Source organism: Canis aureus, chromosome 18, assembly GCF_053574225.1.
Source record: "Canis aureus isolate CA01 chromosome 18, VMU_Caureus_v.1.0, whole genome shotgun sequence".
NCBI classification, from domain to species: Eukaryota; Metazoa; Chordata; class Mammalia; order Carnivora; family Canidae; genus Canis; species Canis aureus.
In genome coordinates, this window is record NC_135628.1 from 12,051,227 (window position 1) to 12,074,964 (window position 23,738).

A 23,738-nucleotide genomic window follows, 5' to 3' on the forward strand; every position below is an offset into this window, starting at 1 on the left:
TCATATTGAGTTTTTTCACTGTCCCCAAAATTCTATTCATCTATTCATCATGCCTATTCATCTCCTCCATCCCAATCTCTAACAATCACTAATTGTTTTATTGTGTCTATAGTTTTGCCTTTTCCAGAATGTCATATAGCTGGAAACAAACCAGTGTATAGCCCTTTCAGATTGACTTCTTTCACTTAGTAGGACATCTTGGTTGCTTCCAACTTTTGGCCATTATGAATTAGGCTCCTATAAAGATCCTTGTGTCAATTTTTGTGTAGACATAAGTTTTAAACTCCTTTGGGTAGACACTAGGAGCACAATTGCTGGACTATATGGTAAGAGTATGTTTGGTTTAATAAGAAATCCCCAAACTATCTTCCAAATTGGTGATACTATTTTAAATTCCCACCAGCAATGCATAAGAGTTCCTGTTGCTCCACACCCTCACCAGCATTTGGTGGTGTCAGGATTCCAGATTTGATGATTCTCATAGGTGTGTAATAAGACAACACTGTTTTAACTTACATTGCCCTGATGATGTACTATGTGGAACAACTTTTCATATGCTTGTCATCTATCTTCTTTGGTGATGTCTCTAAGGTTTCTGGCCCATTTTCTAATCAGGTTGTTTTTTTTTTTTTTTTTATTGTTGAGTTTTAAGGATTTTTTGTACATTTTAGATAACAGTCCTTTATCAGATGTGTTTTTGCAAATATTCCCTGCCAATCTGTGGCTTGTCTTTTACTTCTTGACCCTGTCTTTCACAGAGCAGAAGCTTTTAGTTTTAATGAACCCAGCTTATCAGTGTTTCTCTCATGGATCACGCCTTTGGTGCTGTATCTAAAAAGGCATCACTGTGCTCAAGGTCATCTAAGTTTTCTACGGTATCTTCGAGGAGTTTTAAAGTTTTACACTTTACATTTAGGTTTATGACTCATTTTAAATTCTGTGAAGGGTGTAAGATCTGTGTATAGACTCACTTTTTTGCACACAGATATTATTTGCATGTGACACTTCAGCACCATATGTCGAAGAGATTATCTTTGTTCCTCAGTATTGCCCTTGCTCCTTTGTCAAAGACCAGTTCACCATATACATGTAGTCTGTTTCTGGGCTCTCTCTTCTCCTGCATTGATTTATTTTTCTATTATTTCACCAATGTCATGCTATCTTGGTTACTGTGTTTATGGTAAGTCTTGAAGTTAGGTAGCATCAGACCTCCAACTTTTTTCTTCTACTTCAATATGTGTTGGCTATCTAGGTCTTTTGTGTCTTTCTATAAACTTTAGAATCAGTCTGTAAATATCCATAAAAATAGTTTGCTGGGGGATCCCTGGGTGGCTCAGCGGTTTAGCGCCTGCCTTTGGCCCAGGGCGCGATCCTGGGGTCCCGGGATCGAGTCCCACATCGGGCTCCTGGCATGGAGCCTGCTTCTCCCTCCTCCTGTGTCTCTGCCTCTCTCTCTTTCTGTGTCTATCATAAATAAATAAATCTTAAAAAAATTTAAAAAAAAAAAATAGTTTGCTGGAACATTTATTGCATCAAGTATATAAATCAAGTTGAGAAGAACGGACATCTAGACAAGATGCAATTTTTTATTCGCCATCATATCTTTCCATTCATTTAGTTCTTTGATTTTATTTATCAACATTTCATAGTTTCCCTCATATAGACATTGTGCATATTTTGTTAGATTTATACCTTAGTATTTCATTTTTGGAGTGCTAATGTAAATGGTTATGATTCTTTACATTTTAAATTCTATTTGTTCATTTTCAGCATATAGGAAAGCAATTAACTTTTATATATTAACGTTGTAGCCTGCAACCTTTCTATAATTGTTTATTAGTTTTAGCAGTTTTCTAAATCAACTTTTTTGTCTTGGATTTTCTACACGGATAATCATGCCATCTGTGATCAAAGAGAGTTTTATGTCTTTTTTTCCCAATCCGTAAACCTTTTACTCCTTTTCTTGCTGTGCTGTATTAGCAAGGGCTTATAGTATAATACTGAAAAAAAAAAGTGGTGAGAGGGGACATCCTTGCCTGTACCTGATCTTAGTGGGAAAGCTTTGTGTTTGTCAACATTAGGTCTGATGCTACCTGTAGGGTTTTTGTAGGTAATTTTTATCAAGTGGAGAAAGTTTCCCTCTCTTCTAGTTTACTGAGAGTTTCTATCATGAATGGATTTCAGATTTTATCAAATGCTTTTTTTTCTTGTATCTATTGATATGATCATGTGATTTTTCTTTTTTAGACTGTTGGAGTAATGGATTACATTAGTTGATTTTTGAATGTTGAACCAGCCTTGCATAAATGTGATAAATCCAACTTGGTCATGAGGCATAAAACTTTTTATAAATTGTTGGATTCAATTTGCTGATATTTTGTTGAGGATTTCTGTATATTCATGAGAGATGTTGCTGTGTAGCCTTTTTTTGTAGTGTTTTTGTCTGGTTGGTATTAGGGTAATATTCACCTCAGAATAAGTTAGGAAGTATCCCCTCTTCTTCTGTCCTCTGAAAGATATTGTAAACAATTGGTATAATTTCTTTCTTAAATGTTTGGTAGAATTTACCAGGAAACCCATCTGGGCCTGGTGCTTTCTGTTTTGGAAGGTTATTAACTATTGGTTCAATTTCTTCAATTTCTTTAATAGATACAGGCCTATTCAGATCATTTTATTTTTTCTTGTGTAAATTTAGCAGATGGTGTCTTCCAAAGAAATGATCCATTTCATCTAGATTAATAAATTTGTAGACACAGAGATGTTCATAGTATTCCTTTATTATCTTTCTTTTTTTTGAAAATATTTTATTTATTTATTCACGAGAGACACACACAGAGAGAGGGGCAGAGACATAGGCAGAGGGAGAAGCAGGGAGATGCAGGGAGCCCATTGTGGGATTTAATCCCGAGTACTCCAGGATCACTGCCTGAGCCCAAGGCAGACACTCAACTGTTGAGCCACCCAGGCGTCCCCCTTTATTATCTTTCTAACATCCCTGGGATCTCTAGTGATGTCCCCTCTTTCATTTCTGATATTAGTAATTTGTATCTTCTTTTTTTCACAGTTAGACTGGATAGAGGTTTATTGATTTTATTGATCTTTCCTAAGAGTCAGCTTTTGGTTTTGTTGATTTTCTCTATCGATTTCCTGGTTTTGGTTTCACTGATTTCTACTATAATTCTTAGTATTTCTCTTCTTCTGCTTACTTTGGATTTAATTTGCTCTTCTTTTTCTAATTTTCAAAGTGGAAAATGGGATTAATTTTAAATCATTTTTATTTTCTAATATATACATTTAATGCTATAAATTTCCCTCTAAGCACTGCTTTGCAGCTACTTCAGATCTGGATAAGTTGCATTTTCACTTTAATTTCAAATTCATTTTTAAAATCATCCTGACAGGCAAAACACACTGAGGGAAAAGTTTCACTCATAGGCCTCCAGATTGCAACCGTAGGTCTTTTGTCATTTTGTTGTTTTTTACGATTGTAGATTATTCTCAGTCTCGGACTAATGATTGATCAAAGTATGCTTTGAGCAACAAACATTTATTGAAAGATTTTTATGGATGTTTGCTTCAATGTACTCTTAAAAAGAAGACCCAACCTGTGACATCTTATTTACTAATACTTTTTAAAAGATTTTATTTACTTACTTACTTACTTACTTATTTATTTGAGACAGAAAGAGACCATGAGTTGGGGGGATAAGCAAGGGAGAGGGAAAAGCAGACTCCCTGCTGAGCAGGGAGCCAGATGAGGGGCTCAATTCCAGAACCCTCGGATCCTGACCTGAGCTGAAGGTAGATGCCTAATTGACTAAGCCAGCCAGCTGCCCCTGAAATGGGGTTTATTTCTATTTCTGTATTCTGTGTTGTTTGTGTCCTGCCTTGCTGCAGCAATTTGTGATCTCCATACCCATGCAGCCTTAGCTAAAAAAAAATAAAAAATAAAAAAATAAATGACATTTTCCCATTACCCACCTCCCCATGGCAGCTCTGGAGATATTCCTTTAAACCATTCTACCCACAAAAACATCAAGTCCTTCCCTTACAGTAAGGATAAGGTCATTCAGGTTCCAAAACACTAAGTTCCCCAAAGTTAAATGGTGCTTTGCCTCTGGATATAGCAGCATATTCTAGTCACTAATTTTAGAGTTAAAATGGTTACAGATCTAAAGCCATACAACTGAGTCTCGTTTGTTGCAAGGTCTCCCAAAACAAGTGAGAACACAAGCAAGGATGGAAAGGAAGCACTGACAAGGAAATGCAATGGGTGCCCCTTGTAAATCTTGATTTTGAATTGGTAAGGCTGATGTCCCAAGGGAGTAGAACTCTATTTAAGCCTAATGCTTTTTGGGGATGGTTAAATTTATTGAACTCACAAGCTGAAACAATCTCAAGAGGGCTGTTTATTCAGAAGAGACATATTAATCCATTAAGCTAATGCTTTAACATAAAGGCTAGACTCACTACATTAGCTTCAGTGACCCAAGTGATTTTATCCATTTGAATAAAATAACCTTTGGTGTGAACAATATAAAAAAAACCAAATGGGCATCAAATTCCATTGTGTGTGTGTGTGTGTGTGTGTGTGTGTGTGTGTGTTCATCTGTTGGGTTAAATTCCTAGCCTAGGCCTTTGTATTACTCTGAAAATCACAAAATCTCCCATACTCTGAAACATGCATCTGATCAAAAAAAGAAATTGCAACCAAAGTCCTGTACTTACTTGGATAAAATGAAAGTTTTCTGGATGTGTTTAAGAGGAAAATGCTGCATAAAAGGAAAGATAAGTTGTGACAACTTGGGCCCCAAATAATAACGAAATAAAATTATATCTTAATTATAATTAGAAAGGTTTGGAGAGTACTGAAAAGTGAGAAAGCCATTTATGTTTTCAGTGCATTTACTCAAATATGTTGAAATATCATTTTCACTAAGTCAGTCTTAGTAAATCATTTATGGCAGATGTTAAGTGTATCAGTATAACAGGATCATGCAAAAGAGTTAGTAAATTCCAGCCCAGTAAAGCATAAGGCAAAACAAATGTGCATGATTAACAGTGACAGTTTGAGAGAAGAGCTCTAAGCAATTTAAAGACCCAGGGACCAAAAGGCTCAAAAGAAACAAGTTACTTTCATTGGGTAATAGAAGTAACTTTCAAATTGGGATTGTTGTAAGATGCTACTTAAAATGAGCTACAGGAAAGGAATGAAAGAGGACCTATTTTATTCTTGCAAAGCCTGTTCTGTCAAGGTTGTTGGAGAACCAATTATTCTTAGGAGTTCGTCAAATAAATGCCTCTGAGCCTGTCTCAAGCTAAAAAATTACATACAAGCATTTAGCATGTATTAGTTTGACCCCATGAGCTGACCTCATTCATGAGATTTCAACAGAGTTGTTGAAAAATACTTCAACATGCTAGCATACCTTAATTGAACATGGCATGTATTATAGCAAAGGGTATAATGTGGGAAATTGCATGAAAATGAAAGTAAAAAAAGAAATTAATTTAATGCTGTTCTATATCTCAATACTATTCAGAATTTAACAAGAAACACAAACTATATAACCACTAAATTCTGATTTCATTGATCCAAATCCCCTCTGACTTATCCAACCAACCCACTCAACCTGCCTTGTTTTAAGCATTTATGAACACAGCTTTTATGGAGAATAATTATCAATTGCTAATTGTTATATTAATAATAGAAAATTACATTCAACACTGAAACAGATGGTCTCCTTTCACTCCACTCCAGTCTCTTCATCTTATTGAAAACTCTCCTAAAAGCCAAAAACTATCAATCAGTTGAATGGGTTTTACAATATGTTTATAACTCAAGATGGGGTGTCAATGAAAGCTTTTCTTAGTGAGAAGTAATTATTTTGATGTAGAAAAAGTTCACAATATGTTTGATAATCAACATTTCTCCTAACATAAATATTTTATCTCCTTTCCCATTTAAAAACACACAATCTTGTACCTTCCAATCTCTTATTCTTTGACATTTTATTAACTATTAACCTGGTGAATACTTATTTGATATTTAGTGAAAATATAGATAATACATTTACATATATTTGAGAGTATCTCTTTAGTGTGGCTTCTTTGGGATTTGGATCTCCATGAACATTGCCTTCCCTCTCCATTCTGTGATCCCTGTCTGTGACCTCCCATGCTTCTCTGACAAAAATAGACCCCATGACCTATTGGAATTCCAGATACTTTCCCAATTAAGCCATCCTCATCCAATCATACATAGTATGATGGAAAGACAAGAAAATCTTCCTAAGAGAAAAGTATTATACATATGTTAATTTTCAGGACTATAACAAAGATACAAATCCAAGTTTGATATATGAAGATCTACTTACACATTTTACAGCAGTGCTTTATTTCAATATTTATATTCATTTTCTTTGAACATAAGAGAATTTAATGGTTATAATTTTCATGGAAAAACTAATCAAAAATAAAGTAAGTTCTTTTTTTCTTTTTTTTTAATAACGTAAGTTCTTGTAAAGGAACTGGCAGCAAAACACTTCAGACTCAACGTGAATTATATATATTCTAGTCATATTATTAAAGTAAATAACACTAATGTCAATTCTTTATTTACTTACAATGCCTTTATTCTGATTAAAAATTAAGAAGTATTTCAATAAGATAAATGTGTCTATTTTATTTATCATAAGCAATGTTCTTGTTTCATTAACCAACTGCATTTCAGCATGAAAAACATTAAAATTAGGATAGCCAGTTCACGTTAGTTGTTGCCTTATTATTTATTAATAGGCTAAGATATCAGGTAGGAAATTGCACTTTCCTGCTTTTTCAAATCCTAAACTATTACTCAGTTGCAAATGATTTAGCAAGTAGAAACCATTCCTTCTAAACTTGCAGAATGAATTCTGTTCCTAAAAGTTTAATTGTCTCTACAGCATCCTATGATAGCTTTCTTGGGGCGGGGGCGGGGGGAAACTGCAAATAAGACAAGACTCTGAGATGGAACTTTGCCCCTAAGAGTCATGGTCGGTCTTGGTTCTGGTGCCAGAGATCCTCAATCCTGATGCTCAGGCAACTGAACTGAACTCCTTCTGGAAAGTTTTGCCCTCCCTTCCCCTCAGAACAGTTTCACTCAGAACTGATGCACTGACTCCAGAACCACCCTTGATATCTTTCTCTACAGTAGCTTGAGAGCAACAAGGACAAAGGGAAATTCTCGATTATAGGCAGGACAAGGTGTTTGAAGTCAAAGCTAGAGACACAGTGCTGAACATCAGGTGGGAAGGTGAAAGAGGCTGTGCCTAGGAAGATAAATCATATATTAAAAGCATGAGGGATAAGGCCCACATGAGAATATGGTACCTCAAAGGGGGAGCAGGCAAGTACTTCAGGATGAAAACCATGATCAGTGCATGGCTGTTCTGTCATAACAGCCATGTGACATGGCAAAGGGCTTTATAGCTAATAGGACCATGTAAGTGTTAGTTTCTATTCTGCAGGCAATAGTATTATTTAGAATCTTGAGCAGAAACGACACAATATGATATGCATTTCAGAGATTTCACTCTAGTGTCAACGTAATAGATTGGAGAAGAGGTCATGTTAGCTGAAGGTAGCAAAAACATTAGGAAACAAGAAATGACAAAGGTGTAGATGAAGGCACTAGAATTGGGGTATGTTTGAAAGATATGCAGGGAATACAATGGATAGGAATTGGTAAAAATTGGCTACTGGGTTCTGTGTGGGGCTTAAAGTGGTATTTTTGCATAATTCCCTGGTGTGGCTTGGTCAAATGTGAGAACAGAGCTATTTGCAGAGATGGGTAAATAGAAAGAAGAGCAGACTTCTGAGTAAAATAATGAAGTCAGTTTTAACACTTCCATTAAGCAAGATAGAAGTACCCTGACCAAACCAGAGACCACCCCTTCAGCCACTCTGACTTGGCATTACCATTCTCCGGGAGGAAGCACAATTTGCGGCAAGAATCTCACTGTATTCACAGATGCTCAGAAGTGTCCATAAATTATTAAACCTTACCTATTGTTGCTTTTTAGTGCAAATCTAGTATTTCTCAGCGAATCAATTTCTGGCCTTTTAACAGGTAGAAGAATCCCTCATATCATTGCTAAGGAACTGTCCTGGGAGGACTTGCCCAAGGACTCCAGGATTTATACGCTAATGGTGGACTTTCAATCATTACTACCTTTCTAAGGAAAACTTTGGCCAAGTGTATCAAAAGTCTGAACACACGTTTATTCTATGATCTAGCAATTCGCCATCTAAACATTTGTCCTAAGGAAATTACTGGAGACATACAAAAACATTTATGAGGATGTCTAGCACACTGTTAAGTTATGCGGGAAGAATTAAGGACTACCCAATGGGATTGCTTAGCAAGCAACTGGAAGTAGCTGATCCCTAGTAGCCCATCTCTACCATCCAAATGGGCAGATTTCACCTGCAGATCCAATCCTTCTTTATCTCTTACATCTTCCCTTGATCTTATTTTGCCTTCGAGTTGCCTCATGCCTGTTCCATGTTTCATACAATCCTGCCCTCCCCAAGTCTATTCTACACTCTAAATTTTACCTATCTCTTCTTCATCTAATTCTCACAACTCTGGTCTCTGAAGATAATAGACAGTTAATCAGATATTCAAGTGCATGAAACAATACAAGCAGAAGCCCAGATCCATTGTATGCTCTCTATTCTTCTCCAAGATGAGGTGTTCTCCTGAATGCCATGCACTCTGTTTCTTGTGTTCACAACAGTATAATTCCAAGCATGAAAATGGCAAACAAAACAGAAAACAGGAATGCCATGGCAGTGAGTCAGGTAAATGCTTTAGCAAATGAGGCTTTCTGGTCATCACCCTTCCATCTGGTCATTTATTCCATTCTCCAGCTGGGTCCATCCTGGTCTCTAATCCATTTGAGGGTTGCTTATCTACTGCTTTTCTGGAAAATTAAAGTAAGTCAACCTTTCTGAAAATATTTATCTTGCAAAAGATTGTCATTATTCCTGCAATATGTTGAAGTAATTATGGCAGAAGGATGCTTAGTACATATATGAATATAGCCAATACTTTCTTTGGCAGTTAAGGACTAATACCAGTGCAAGAACTGAGAACACTGAAAGAAATTTAGCTTTAGATAGTTAAACTATATCAAGATGTATTATAAAATTTTTGAGAATACATTGTCCTAGATGCTGTCCTTCTCAAACTGCACACAGCCACCCAAGGGAACCAAAGTAATTCCATTAAGGGTGCCACAGTACATTTTAATTGTCAGAGGAAACACAGAGACCATTGTCAGACACCACACACAAAGTACAGCTCTAAGATAATCCAGTTTCAACATCAGATCTACTTACATTCCTTTTGACGATGTTATGTCTTTTTTCCCCAGCTTTATTAAGATATAATTGACATATAACATTGTTTTAGGGTTTAGGTGTACATCATGAAGATCTCATATATGCATGTAGTGTGATAGCATCATATCCTTTGAAACATTTTCAGATGTTTCTATGATAAAAAAGCAAGAACTAAACAAAAATCAATGTAAAACAAGAAACGAGAGTGGTAGTTCCATCTGATTTTACAGTTTGAGAATGCATGCCAGGTCCAACAGTCACATACATACTCTTAGTAAATAATTGTAGGTACTGAAGAATAAAATATTATTTTTCTTTTCATTCTAGGTGTATTATTTTTCCAAATGGCTTCTATGACATTACAGCATAAATACTTACTAAGTTGCATGGGCCTCAATATTTTAAAAAAAGGTATATTAGGTATTTCTTTTGGCCTAGGGACCCAGTGAAAAAATTACCAGATACTATAGGTACTTGCTGTTTACAGAGAGAGTTTGGGAACCTCTGTCTAAATGCTACAAAACTCTAGACATAAACTATCCATTATTATTATTACACCATGGCTCTCTCACAAAATTGAAACAATTTTTATAAAATTGTATTTGACTATGACAAAAAGTATTTAACTTCCAAATATAAAGAAATTCTTAATATTTACCCCTTTTTATGAAACTATTGCTAGCCATTGTATAGGATTTTATAAAGAAAAACATTAAATATTTAGTTTCAAAAGAATTCGTTTTTCCTTTTCTCTTTGGTTTCATATTTCTGTAATTTAAGGAAGTACAGGCTTTTAGGAAAACTAGTTGGCAAAGAATTTATTTGTATGGAAATTTCTCTGCAGCCCTCTCTACTGATACATAAATATTGTATGTAAAGTTTAACCTCATTCATATAGGAACAAACATCCGAGGCACGTCAATCAAGCCAAAATCTTTTATAAAATTCCAGGTGTATGCTTTGTTTTCAATATCCAAACTAGCACCAATTATTCAAATCATCTTATTTTATGTAAATTAGTCTTTTCAGAGAACTACTTTAATCCAGGCAGTTATTAAGTGAAATGGGATTTACCTCACTAATGACTGCACAAAGAGGGAAAAACACACAAGGGAAATCCTATTATAGTTTGAGGAACTGGGCTCTCCTTTGTTGACTTACAATCTCTCCTCTGGCAAGAACAATGAGTGGGGTATAATTTTCTTTCCTTTTTTTTTTTTTTTTTTTTTAAGAGAAAGGTGAGAGAGAGAGGGGTAGAGGAAAGAGAGACTCTTAAGTAGGCTCCATGCATAGTACAGAGTACAGAGCCTGCCACGGGGCTCCATCTCATGACCCTGAGAACATGACCTGAGCCAAAATCAAGAGTTAGACGCTTATCCAGCTGAGCCACCTGTGCACCCCATGTAATTATTTTGACTCTCATTTTTGCAGTTTTAATTTAATCCTGCATCTTAAGGAAAAGAGAAGAGGCACACAGTGAAGAAGCCCTTTTGTTCTATACCAGTCTGGCTTAGTGATCAAGACAAGGAGACATCAATTTTCCACTCATTTCAAAAGGGATATATTTAAGGAAACCTGAACATCTGTGCTTAGAAAGTAGGATAGACTGATTTTCCAACTGGTATGACTGTTTCACTGCTCAAAATAAGAATTTTCACTAGAAAAGAGAGAACCAACTTGGAATTTTTTTTTTTTTCTCCATTAAGGAGCAATCCATTTTTTAAAAGTAAGAGCCCTCAAGAAGGCTTATATCAAGAAGATATACAATCTTGGGATGGGATGGGAATCAAGCATAGGTTTTATAGTATTAAACTAAAGAAGTTTAACCAGGAGGTAAAGGTGAGAGTTTTGATGTCTGTTTGAAAAAAGTCTCAATTGCTATGTATCATAATTAAAGAATAGCCTGAGAGAAAACCACTAATGTTTGGAACAAATCCACAGTCACCAGTGACAGACTTACATTCTTTTATTTGTGTTCAGACCTTGCATGTGCTAATTTAAAGCTGACAAACAAAGGCCTTATCACCTGGAAGCCTGGGAAAATGAGTTCTTCTCACAATGTCCCTTTGAAGGTAGTGGCTCACATCCCATTCTCCATAGAAAGTGACACTTAATTTGGCAGATCCAGGTTTTAGGCACCCAAGAGAATACTAATACCCTGGTCACATAAGGTACACAACTCAGGTTGGCTCAGGGTGGAATTCACTTCGTCAAAATGTCATAAGCAGCCTATGACGGAAGCCAGGGTGAAGCTGATGCAAGGCGGATCATGAGAAAAATTATGAGATTGGATGTTTCTATTTTTTGCTATTTTAATTTTTCTAAGACTTGCATTTTGCCAAATGATTTTTTGTATTATTTTAATATATGAGACATTCATTCCAGATTCTAAATAAATACAAGTAAAGCTGAAAAACATACTAGTTATCACCTATATACACCATGTTATCACCACCTTCCCAGTCTCTGATGAATCCTGCTAGAGGAACAACAAAAGGTATTTTTGGTCCCCCTACTTTTTTTAGAAATCAATGCATAATAAAGTGTGAGACCTAAGCAAAAGCTATCCATAAAAAATGGGAACAAAATTAGGAAAGTCATCCTCTGCAACTGAAATATATATTAATTAATGTCAAATGAATGTGATTAGCCTTCTGCAGGAGTGACCATCGAGAGGCATTTTGAAATGAATCATGCAAAACATCAAGGTGTCTCTAAGTCTCCTTAGATCTCCAGTCCAGATATAAGTCACTATAGCCTGGGCTTTGACATTGGATAACCTGAATGACCACATGCTTATAATAAATGCAGACACAATGATGTGGCACCGTGCATGCAGTTTAGAAAATGTCAAGTTGAAGAAGAATAATTTGTTGGGTCTTATTCAGAGAGTCTGGAAGACAAGTCATTAGATATACTCAGTGGGAAATAAAGCAGGAGTGAGTCTCTAGTTTTTGCCACAACCCCAAGAAATACCCTTGAAGGCTACTCGATTTATTTTACCATCTACCATCTCATACGTTTATGTTTGCCTCACAACACCTTGATTAGCAACTTGGATTCCTGGGAAGTTTGATAACAGGAAGGGCTGCCTTAGATGAGGATTTTCTAGTGACAAAAAAGGCAAATCCCCACTGACTATTAGGTTAGCACTTGTTCATAAATAAATCCATGAGACTTGTTAGCCGGAAGTTGGTCCCCAGGAGCTCATCCTTCCTAACTGAACTGATAGCATCAAGTTTCTTGAAACTGGAGTTTGGACCCACCAGCCTTTCATATCAGTCTGCAAAGAAACTGCTTGAGCAAATGTGTGAAATGTTTCAAAAGCAACACATGGAACGTGTCATTATAACATTTGTCAAAGCCCGTAGAAGGTATACCACCAAGAGTGAACCCTAAAGTAAACTATGGTCTCTGGGTGATAATGATGTGCCGATGTAGTTTCACTGATGACAACAAATGTACCCCTTTAGTGCAGAAGGTTAACAGCAGGAAAAGATGTGCTTGTAGGGGGGCAGGGGACATGTGCTACTTTCCATTAAATTTTGCTGTGAGCCTAAAACTAACTCCAAAACGTAGCCTGCTTGAAAAACGTAATACATACAACCAGAAGGAGTTAAGACATACACTTGGGAGGCAAAGAGACCTGGAGTAAAATCCTGACATTGGCCCGGGTTGGGTGACATTTATCCTTTCTGAGTTTCAGCCCTTTTACCTGTAAAATGGAGGAAATAAATATCTGTCTTTGGTGTTATGATAGTTACATGAAATAATACATATAAAATGTGTAGAAGAGTGCCTGGCATTTAGTAAGATTTCATAATTTCCATGCTCTGCCCAAAACAATCCTATAAGGTTGGGCCTGATTTCGAAGTTTTTCTTCATGCCAAAAAGTATGACTATTGCTCTGAGAACCTAAGGCATACAGAGCAAAAAGCAGGAGGTGGCAGGCTACAAGACCAGGCCCCTGGAGAAAGAAAGCATCTCCAAATAATAAGTTGTTAGGGTTAAAAATTTTGCAAAGCATATTGCTGCATCATCAAACTTTCTTATTAAAATATAGGGTGTAGGGGCACCTGGCTGGCTCAGTTGGTAGAGAATGTGACTCTGGATCTCAGAGTTGTTGGCTCAAGCCCCATGTTGGGTGTAGAGATTACTTAAAAATAAAATCTTTAGGGGCACCTAGATGGCTCAGTCGGTTAAGCATCTGCCTTTGGTTCAAGTCAGGATTCTGGGATGGAGTCCCCAGTGGGCTCCCTGCTCATCAGGGAGTGCTTCTCCCTCTCTCTCTCTCTCTCTCTGCCCCTCTCCCTGTTCATGTGCGCTCTCGCTCTCTCTGTCTCTCTCTCTCCTTCCCTCCCTCTCAAATAAATAAAATCTTTAAATAAAATATTTAAAATAAATCACATTTGATGTAAGCTTTATTATATTGAATCTAAACTATGTGCCAGACACTGTCTTAAATGATGGAAATAGAGAGATTATTAAGGTATACCTTAATAAGGTATGTATTCTATCCTCAGGGACCCAAAGAACAGTGGAAACCAATAATAATAATAAAATATATACCATAAAATGTACGATGGAGCTCCCCTCACCTCAAAAAAAATTCTTCCATGGTCAGCAAACAAAAAAGTTTCTAAAGAGTAACAGGTGAATCTTGAGAAATATTGCAGCTCACAAAATGTTCATGGAAAAAAATTCATTGAACAAAGACCCGAATCGTAAAGAGTTTGCAATTTTCATGTGAGGAATTGCAGCAATTCAAGTCCAAGAGGCAAAGCAACTTTTAGAGGAGGTTAGTAAAAATTAGTGTTAAAAAGAAAAATATGGGCAGCCCCAAAAATATGGGCAGCCCCAGCTCAGCGGTTTGGTGCCAGCTTGGGCCTGGGGTGTGATCCTGGAGATCCAGGATCGAGTCCCACATCGGGCTCCCTGCATGGAGCCTGCTTCTCCCTCTGCCTGTATCTCATCCTCTCTCTCTCTCTCTCTCTCTCTCTCTCTCTCTCCCTGTAATGAGTAAATAAATAAAATCTTTAAAAAAAAAGTATTCCATAATCTAATAGGTCCAGCACATGCTGAGTTGAAAAACATAAACAGTGACAAATAGATTTCTTTACTGCAGGATTTCTTAGAACTTTTTTTAAGATTTTATTTATTTATTTATTAGAGAGCACACATGAATGAGCAGCGGGAGAAGCAGAGAGAAAGGGAGAAACAGACTCCCCACTGAGCAGGGGGCCCAATGCAGGGCTCAATCCCAGGACCTTCAGATCATGACCCGAGCTGAAGGCAGATGCTTAACCAACTGAGCCACCCAGGCACCCTTTTCGTAGCACTTTTAACATGCAAATGTGCACTATATTTGATGTAGGGCATTTTTGAAACTTATCTGACTCAGAACCTCTTTTTTCAGGCTCCCCACAGGATATGTCATTCAACCCATTCTAGAATATGATGTCGTTGTCTAGGAGGAATCAATAAAGAGTCTCGATGGGAGAGTGAGGCAAACAAACTTCACATGCAGATCCCAATGTCCTGTAGAACCAAGTCAAACCCCTTGTCTTGCCCTCCCAGCTTGGCCGGGCACTACTTCTCAATCCACGTTTCAACTCCCTCCCTCCGTGTTCTCTAACCCCGGACAAACTGGACATTCTCTTTTCTCCTAAGAAAGTTTTAGATTCCCTTGTTTCTGAGCTCTTGAATGGCCTCCTTTTGAAACTCTACTCACTTTTAGGGATACAGCTCAAAGACTACTTCTTCAACCAGTCTTTCATGATCCCCCAAAATCACGTTATTAACACTCCCTGTGTGTGTTGCTTTTATTTCGAGTCAGCCCATATTTCATTCTATTTTGTCTAACAGATGGCAGTGCTCATGTGCAATGGGCGAAACTTGGGGGTGGGGAACACTGGTGACTGCTTGCCAGAACTACTCAAGTACCCGTTCCAAATGTTTCCTTCTATATCACTGTTTCCTCTTCCTTCGCCCAGTGACTGCCCTACTTCACACACACACACACACACACACACACACACACACACACAGCAAAGAGTACCAAAATATCACTCATTTCACACAAATGTGCAGAGAAAATTCAGCTTCTTTATTTTGTATGAAACCCATCTAATCTGTCTCATTAGCACCCCACCTGCTGACTAGTGATAAAAACTGAGTTTATTCCAATCTTGTAAATTAATCTACTTTTTTTTTCTAGAGAACCCAGTCTTTTCCGGATTAATATCCAGTCTTTCAGAGGTTCTCTCTCTTCCTTCTCTTCTGCAAGAGGACATCTGGGCACAAAAGACGTGTTTCCCGTGTCCTCCTGACAGTAGGAGGAGGTCTGGGGTTTATATTCTCCATCCTTATGCTTTTCTCTGGACTGGCAGTCATTGACACACCACTGAGCCTGTCCCTGGGGGATCTGCTGTTAAATTAGGCAGATGTTAAATTCATCAGCTGGTAGGATTCATGATCTGCCCTCTTTCTGTTCCTTAAGCCCTCATGGTCTGATGTAGGCCCATCTTCTCTCATTGAAGCAGTTAGTTTTGGCCCAGGTTGTTTATCTGTGACTCTCAGCTATAAGGACACCCCTGCTCTGCTGCAGCAAGCCTCAGCATGCCAAAATCTCACCTCATTTTCTCTTCCTCTCTCCCCTCTGGGTCTGCAAGATAATCTGGGACTCCCTGCAAATAGGACTGGAACAAAAAGACATCTTGGGAGAGCCAAAGTCAGTAGGTGCTCAATAAAAATTTGAATGCTAAGAAGAAAATGTTTACACATTTTAACATTACCAGTGCCTGTGATATTATTTTCAAGAAGCTCTTGCTAAATAAAAATATAAATTTTATCCAAAGATGTCAACATTTCTTATAACCATTTTAGTGTACCTCATATTTGATTTCTTACTTATTTTAACTTAGCATCATCACTATCCATGTTACAGGCTCATCATTTTACAGTAATAAGGCCCCTACCCTCAGACATTTTAAATTTTAAGAAAAATAATTATGATATAGATATACGAATGAGGGATAAGCAAGAGTATTATTTTAGCAGGAACAAGGCCCCTTCCCACAGTTCCTTTAAGTTTTAAGAAAAATAATCACAGTATAGATTAAAATGAGGAATAAGCAGACAAGAATGCTTGAACAAAATATAACTTTTAAATCAGCAGGAGGGTCAAGACACAGAAACAGTCTGAGAGTGAAATGAGGGAAGCAAAAGCGTGAGACAAGCAGACTTTGGAACGCAGACAAAGTAGGATCAGGGATTTCTGTCATTGGTTATTCTTCTCCATAAAGGTAACATACAATGTTATTTAAAGGACAGTAAGCATCTCTAAGAATGACCTTAAGTTCTTCTCCAAATCTGAGACTATCTGAATGAATTCCAAACTGATAGAACCTTTCAAATAGTTCTCTAACACTCAGGTTCAGAATAAAGAAAATCAAAGAGAAAAGAAAATTAATCCCTTTCTAATATGCTAATCACATCTCCTCTTACTCTTCTGTATTAGTTCACAGGTCAGAGATTGGCTTCCAGCTTCCTGCTAATTGTGACATTAGCAGAACGTAACACTCGCTTTTGAAGGAAAGAGAGAAACCCAGACAGCTTTTAGCATTTGAGTAATTAATCATTTAGTAGGTGCTAGTGGATGTTGGGTCAGGGGAGGAGGATTAGAAATCATTTTAATAGTGGATCAAAGGAAGGCAGGAGCTTTGGATATCATTTTCCTTCCTGGGAATGTCCCAGAAGTTGTCATGTTTAAAATATATATATATTTCTGATACAGAGTCAGGAGTTCATTGGTTTATTTCTTTTTATTTTTCATTGTAAGTAAAGTCTTCCCTGAAGATTGCTGTACCACGTAAGTATGAAGCCAAGCATTACTATTTCATCACGCCGAATACCATCTCTTTTCCTCTGAAAGGTGTTGAAAGGTTCATTTAATCCAATGACTCAATTGGAAACTTTAACAATGCATTTTATACGACACACAATTTATCTAGGTCTTAAAAAAATGCATTGGAAGAATAGCTTTGTACATTTCAATGACCCTGAGAGAACCCCAGTTACTTTAGATTATATGGATATTGTGCTACAACCTGCCTGCTTAACTATAAACTTTTATCTCCAATTAACTTCTGCCTATGATCAATGTTAAACCCTCAGAGAAGGTGGGAGAGGTAAGAAGTCAGGCAAAGGGCTCCTCCTAGGATAAGGCAGCTCTCAATCAGCTCATAGTGTCCAAGGACAAGGAGGCCAACAGAAGCTGCACAAAGGGGATCTTGACTTCTTCATTCAGCCTACACTGAGCCTGGTGGGCATGAACTGGCAGGCTGAGCTGAAACATAGAAATATTCCAAGCAGGCAAAGCAACAATGAGAAGAGCCTGGCCAGTCCTCCCCAAGCTCAGCAAGCACTGGCTCCATGTAGCCACCAGGACTGAGGATCAGAAGATCCAAACCTGAGAGGGCATTCATTAGCGCAATGAGGGCAGAAGCAGAAACCAGATCCCAGAGCCTGTGCAAGTGCACGCATGTCAGTTGGCCGAAGGTGGTGGAACACATAACTAGCAGCCGATCCGATAATAGGAGAGCTGAAGCCCATTACAAGAGAAGCCAAAGGAAAACTGAGAGACAAGATGTCACCTCCCAAAGTGAGCTGGGTCCACAGTGCTTGGAGAATCAGCACGACTCCTTGGGGAAGGTGGAGAACTTTCTTTAATATGCCCATCAAGCTATGATCCCTTCCTTCCTTAAGGAGACTACATCCTCTTGATGGTGTGCACGTTTGTAACATGCTAAATTCTACAAGCATTTAGTTGGTACCGGCAGCACTCAGTAACTCCTCAAGAAAGATGATATTAGGCCCCACTGAATGCCTGTTCTGGGTTAGCTAACACCACCAGCAAGTGTGGTACATGGATCTGCTGCTCTCCACCAAGCCACAGCAACTGTTCCTCACCATAATGTCCCATGGCCCTCTGTGTCCTGGGTCCTGCTTACAACAGACAGAGCATATCCAGCAATTTCAGGTCAGAGGCCCTCATTAAGTTAATGATCTGGTTCAGGGTCAAGCCCTGAGCTTCACATTTCAATCACCTGGGGAATGCCTGCAAAACAACCAGCATCTGGGAAAGGCCTGGATGTGGTATAGATCTTCCCAGAAGAATGTAGTGTGCCCCCAGGGCTGTGCCTGGTTGTCCAACTGAAGACATTACACAGAAACAGCAGTAAATGGCAGTGCTTATGGTTTTTCAAATCAGGGAAAGCTCTAACCTGCTAATTCCTGTGGAACATAGCACAAGATAGGGCAGTTCTCACCCTCCAAAAGAAATGGTTCCAAATTGGTTTACCTGTTCGTTGTCTTGGGGGCTTGTTGTTGTTAACATACTGGCAGCCCATCACGGATATGTTCGAGAATCTCCTTGCCAAGACGTCCTCGCCGCCATGTATTCATTTAATCCAGGCTTCTGTGGACCACGCAGACTGGCAGACCAACACTACCATGGCCCTGGGGACGATCATAATGTGATTGATTCTACCCCAAATCTCCCATCTTGTCCTCTGCTGCCCTGGAAGTCCTGAGTGGTTCATGTCCCCACTGCAAACGTTTCTGCTTTTCTGCAGCCACTGTCATTGATATCCATTCTCCTACAGCTGCCATTATCAGAGGCTTGTTGACCAACCACAAGGTCAAGTAGGAGGCTGGGTCCTTTATATAGTATCTCATGCCTTCCCTGGCCACACAGGTTGGGTTAATTAAACTTCCCACGTGCTGAAAGAGCTCGCTCTACTTTCTGACAAGAACTTCTTTTTCAGACCCAGTGCTTGCCTGTTTTCTTGCCCATATAGCCAGCATAATGCACCGTGAGAGTAGCATTGGGTTTGGGGCCATTATTCTATCCCAAACAATTTCTCTTTCTCTATTACAAAGCAGAACACTCTTAGAGGCCATCCACTTAGAGGCAGCCTGACAGTTGAACCATACTGCCTGATTTCAAATCCTGCCTGCCACTTACTGGCTAAGGGACCCTGGGCAAGTTTCTTAGCCTCTCCACGCAAGCACTTCCCCCTCTGCAAAACAAGGATGTCAAATAATAAATGACAATAATAAATAATAAATGTATTACTAAATATAAAGCGTTTAGAACAGAACCTGACATCAATGACCAACTGCTCTGGTTTGCCCAGGACTGAGGGGGCTCCCAGGATGCCGAACTTTCCATACTAAACCTGAGAAAGCCCCAAGCAAACCAGGATGAGTTGGTCACCTTAGTTGGCACCCAGGAAGCAGTATGTGCATGTTAGCTTTTGATGGATGTAGTTGATGAAACACGAAAAGATGGTTCTTTTAGGCCATCACTAGGCAGCTACAGATCTCTAATGTCTGTCACTTCTCCGAAAGTCAAGTCATTTGAACAAGATGCATACCACCCAAACTGCTCATCCTGAGACCAGGACTCAGTGTGCTTATGCATTCTTTTGTCTCCAGACGTATCCAAAGTAGAGGCCTGAATCATTTCCATTCCATCCTCCCCAAGGCTTTTACTTAAAATCACCAACTCATTTCTCATTGCTTTATTTACTCTTCAGGCCTGCTTGTTAGAAATAGGCTTACTTCTTGTTGGTTCATTTGTTTGATCTTGTTTAATGAAGCAAATTTTCGTAACACTAGGAGGTAAAATATTATTACTGTCAACAGTGCCCAATGTTATTTGGCTTTCCATCATAATGCCTGCTATGCATAAACAAATGACATTTCTTCACCTTTCCTCATCTCTCAAAGCTATATAATCTCAAATGATATTAAAAATAGCTCTAATGCACCGGCCCAAGCTTACATAGATATGTATACATGTAACACAATTAAAAAGTAATGTGAATTTTCACAAACACAACGGAGCTAAGCATTGCAGAATGATGTTGTTCCCCTGGAAGGAAAACAACAGGGAGGATAAGGAGCAGAACTTTAGTGCCAGAGAAATCCCAACTCTACACTAGTTCTAAGGGATCTGAGATCACCTAAACATTTTAATTCTGTTTCCTTCTCTGACAGGGATAATACTTGCTTCATAGGACTTCTGTGAAGATTAAATGAGAGCAATGTATACTAATCACTGAGCTGCCTTCTTCTCACTTTTACATCCAAGTTATCCTGGGGTACAAAGGAGACGCACAAAGTCATTCCAGAGAGGATGCTGCTACACGAAATATCTTGGGATTGCCTATACCACAGCCTTGTAAATTTCTAAAGAAACAAAAATTCATTGATTCAAGTCTGAGAAGTGAAGAAGGTGACTCAAGCAGGGCAACACCCTCTGCAGTAAGAACATAACTCCCAAGTAACAACGGGCACTCCAAATCACTTCCAATTTGGCACTGCCCAAATGGAATCAATTTGTGGGCAAATGAATTCTTAAAATGTTTAATATGCCTCAATTTATCTTTTAACAGTTCTGGTGTCAGAAAAGGAAAATGAAGGAGACCCCCAGCACCCCCAGGAGCAAGAAGCAACCAGATGTAGGTACCTTGAACTGCTGCTTTCCTGCTGCCTCTGGAGATGGTGGAAAAGCTGCTCCTGGGTTTTGGGTCCTAGCTCCAAAGCTTTTGCATTATGACTTTTCGGATTTTATTTGGGCTTCGTCCTCGACTGGTTCTGGAAGCTGGCCAAAGTTGGGCTGGGTCTGGAGTTGGAGTGGGTCCAACTTAGAAACCCTGCTGAACTAAAATCAGGCTGGGCGCCTTCAGAACCACACTGGGTCCAGGGTTAGCCTGGGTCCAAACTCTGGAACCAGACCTGAGCCCTGACAGACTGTGTCCAGGGACCCACAGGGTCTGACTTTAAAACTGGACAGGGTCTGCGGTCAGGCTGGGCCCAACTTAGAAACCAGATTTGGTCCGGGAAAGGCTGGGTCTGGGAATGGACAAGGTCTGACTTAGAAGCTGGGCTGGATCCGAGGTCAGCCTGGGTCCTGCCCTAGAAGCCGGATGGAGACCAGGAAGGACCGGGTCCAGGGATAGACTGGGTCTGACTTAGAAGCTGGGCTGGATCTGACTTAGAAACTGGACTGAGTCTCAAACGACCTGGGTGTAACTTAAAAACCCAGCTGGGTCCCAAGACAGACCAGGTTTGACTTAAACAGGATCGAGTCCCGTGAGGCCTCAGGTGAATAAAAGTTTGTTTTAGGGGCACCTGGGTAGCTCAGTGTGAGTGTCTCCCTTTGGCTCAGGTCGTGATCCCGGAGTCCTGGGATCGAGTCCTATGTCGGGTTCCCTGCATGGAGCCTGCTTCTCCCTCTTCCTGTGTCTCTGCCTCTCTCTCTGTGTTTCTCATGAGTAAATAAATAAAATCTTTAAAAAAAAATTTTTTTTGTTGTTTTAATGCTGAACAAGTAGGTTAAACTTAACCAAAGATAATCTTGAATTATAGGGGTCACAGTAGAGAACTTTTAACCATCTTTTTTTTTTTTTTTTACTTTTAACCATCTTAAATACACTTACCCGTTTATGAAACATCCTAGCCAAAAAGGGGTTTCTACCAAGTGCTCCCTAAAAAAAGGTAGAGGGAATTTTTTTTTCTCTATAGTTTCTGATGATCCACTGAGATACCTCACTCACTCACTATAGGCAGCATCCTGGGAAACTGGCAAAAGACAGCAAAGCTAAGAATTCTTAACAAAACCAGCTCTCCCCAGATTTCTTTCTTTGATGTCTGGTTGAGAGATGAAGATAACATTTCATGTTCTTTTCCAAATTCAGATTGGCAGGAAAAAATATGGATTATCAATTCTTTCTATCCTAGGGACAGCTGCTGACTTCTTTGTCTCATTTTGTGTTCTGAGATTTATCAACTGTCATGTTGGGGGCTCCCAAAATAGGGCAAGACAGAAATGTGGGCTGCACCCCATTTGTAGCTAGCGTCCTACCAACTCTTCCCAGCTCTTTGAAAAAGTATGTAAGTCTTTCTTTCAGTTATCTTTGGGAGTGGCTCGGGATCTTGCAAGGTTGGATCTTTTGGACCTTCTTTGGGGACCCTTATTGTGTCCATGGGGTTGATCATTCTGCCAGGAATATTTACATTAGTCCCAGATGAAACTTGACAGGAATTTTTTTTTAAGTACCTTTATGGTCAGAAATTGACCACCCTGGAAACTAATACTCAGAACCAGATAGGAACTTTTTTTTTTTTTTTTAGGTGTTCTCTCCTAAGCTAAAATGAAACTGTACCCAGAAGGAAAGAAAAACATTCTGAAGCCACTGTGGAAGAATTTACCAAAAGTTTCCAAAGAAACACAGCTCTAAATTTGGAACACAGGAATCTTTTGATTTCTATCTTAGTCGAAGATCTTCTCCCTAATATAAAGAAGCAATTGAGGATAATGTAGTTCGATGGCTAGGTGAGTGTCTTGAGGTCACTCAGGTTGCAACCCAATTCTTTGAAGAATTTAAAATAATTGTACTTGTCTTATAATTGAGTCTTTATGAGAACAGAAATGCAGCTCTAGAAATAATCCAAACCCCACCTGTCTGTCCTTTTTTACCAATCCCCCAAATTCCTTTATTTATCTTAAAAGGCTTGCAGATACTGTAAAAGATCTAAATTGAGGAAACAAAAGCCCTTCTTGGAGAAAATTCACATTTTTTTCTCCATGCCTTTGAGATGTAAATGCCCTACCAGATCTTGTCAAACTCAAAGCCACCTCTTGAAAAGCAAACTTATAAGAGGTCATTCTTATAAGAGAAATAAGAAAGCTATTTGGAAATTAGGTGAATGAAAAATCTTAAAAGTATTTCCCACAAATACTAGTAAAATTTTTAGCCATCTGCCTTAGCAACATCTTCCTAAATATGTCTCCTTAGGCAACGGAAACAAAAGCTAAATGAAAACTATTGGGACTACACCAAAATAAAAAGCTTTTGCATAGCGAAGGAAACCATCAACAAAATGAAAAGGCAACTTACTGAATGGGCGAAGATATTTGCAAGTGACATGTCTGACTAGGGGGTTAACACCCAAATTATATAATGAACTTCTAAAACTCAACACCAAAAAAGCTCCCAAATAATCTGATTTAAAATGGGCAGAGGATTTGAATAGATATTTTTCCAAAGAAATACAGATGGCCAATAGACACATGGAAAGATACTCAACATCACTGGTCATCAGGGAAGTGCAAAGCAATACTACAATGAGATATCACCGACACTGTCAGAATGGTTAGACTCAGAGAAAAAAAAAAAGAAAGAAAGAAAGAAAGAAAGAAAGAAAGAAAGAAAGAAAGAAAGAAGAAAAGAAAAAAAGAAAGAAAAGAAAAGAAAAGAAGAAAAGAAAAGAAAAGAAAA

General features: G+C 38.6%; 1 long non-coding RNA gene across 1 annotated transcript in view; it reads right to left on the reverse strand.

Moving 5' to 3' along the window:
- Window positions 1-19,042, reverse strand: part of LOC144288575 (uncharacterized) — a 271,172-nt gene extending 252,130 nt beyond the window's left edge. The window contains exon 1 of the long non-coding RNA XR_013356544.1: window positions 18,749-19,042. This is a non-coding gene — a long non-coding RNA (uncharacterized LOC144288575). The remainder of the gene's footprint in view (window positions 1-18,748) is intronic.
- Between the last annotated feature and the right edge of the window lie 4,696 nt (window positions 19,043-23,738).